The following is a 900-nucleotide window of genomic DNA, read 5'->3' on the forward strand; positions in this document are numbered from 1 at the left end:
GTTATAAAAACACTACCAGGAAGGCCTAAAAAGTGTAGGAGAAAGGAGCAGAATGAAAACAAAACAGGAAAATTGTCCAAGAGAGGTGTTGAGATGACCTGCAGTCTTTGTCATACAAAGGGTCATAATAAGAGGGGTTGTCATTTGAATAATCAAGCTAATGCAGGCAGAGGAAGAGGAATGGGGAAAGGATGTGAGCCTAGTTCAACAAGGTCAAATGTTGGTTCTTCTAAAGCACCAACTGAATCACAATCAAGCACAAAGAGAGGAAGAGGTCGACCAAGAGGTTCTACAAAACAGGTAATGTTTATAGTAATTCATTTAGTTGTTAATTTACATCTTAATCAGTCTAATATTTTTGTTGATCAACTTATGTTATAGGCTAGTGCTACTGGAAGGGGAAGAGGAACTGCAACTGGTAATGGAACAGGGATTGGTGTTGCTGCTGATAGTTCTGGTGCCACTGGAAGGGGAAGAGGAACTGGAACTGGTTTAGCTGGAAGGGGAAGAAGAACTAGTGTAGTTGCTACTACTACTGATGTTCCTGGTGCTACTGGAAGAAGGAAGAGGCCAAGAATGGTTGGAATGGGGATACTACATACACAGAGTGGTTTTACAATCCACAATGTAAGTTGTCTTAATTATTTACACACTTTTTAATTTTAACTTATGAAGCATCTAAGACAACATATTTTTGTGAATCTAGCCTGGAATGCCTATGAACTCTTCAGTAGTGACTGGAAATCTTGGGCATCATAAACCAAAATCAGGCTTAAAATGGAAAGGAAAGGCTGCTGTAACTCAACAAGGTCTTCAAGAGATGAGAGAAAACAAAAGAATGAGAACAAGGTCCAATGCTGCTGAAGTTTGAAATGGAGACTGCTTTAGTTTGATATTTTA

At 39.1% G+C, this 900-nt stretch overlaps 1 pseudogene; it reads left to right on the plus strand.

Moving 5' to 3' along the window:
* The first annotated feature begins 160 nt into the window (after window positions 1-160).
* On the plus strand, window positions 161-871 carry LOC125851098 (uncharacterized; annotated as a pseudogene).
* Window positions 872-900: the final 29 nt, after the last annotated feature.

The sequence above is a fragment of the Solanum stenotomum genome, unplaced genomic scaffold (genome assembly GCF_019186545.1).
Source record: "Solanum stenotomum isolate F172 unplaced genomic scaffold, ASM1918654v1 scaffold22188, whole genome shotgun sequence".
NCBI classification, from domain to species: domain Eukaryota; kingdom Viridiplantae; phylum Streptophyta; class Magnoliopsida; order Solanales; family Solanaceae; genus Solanum; species Solanum stenotomum.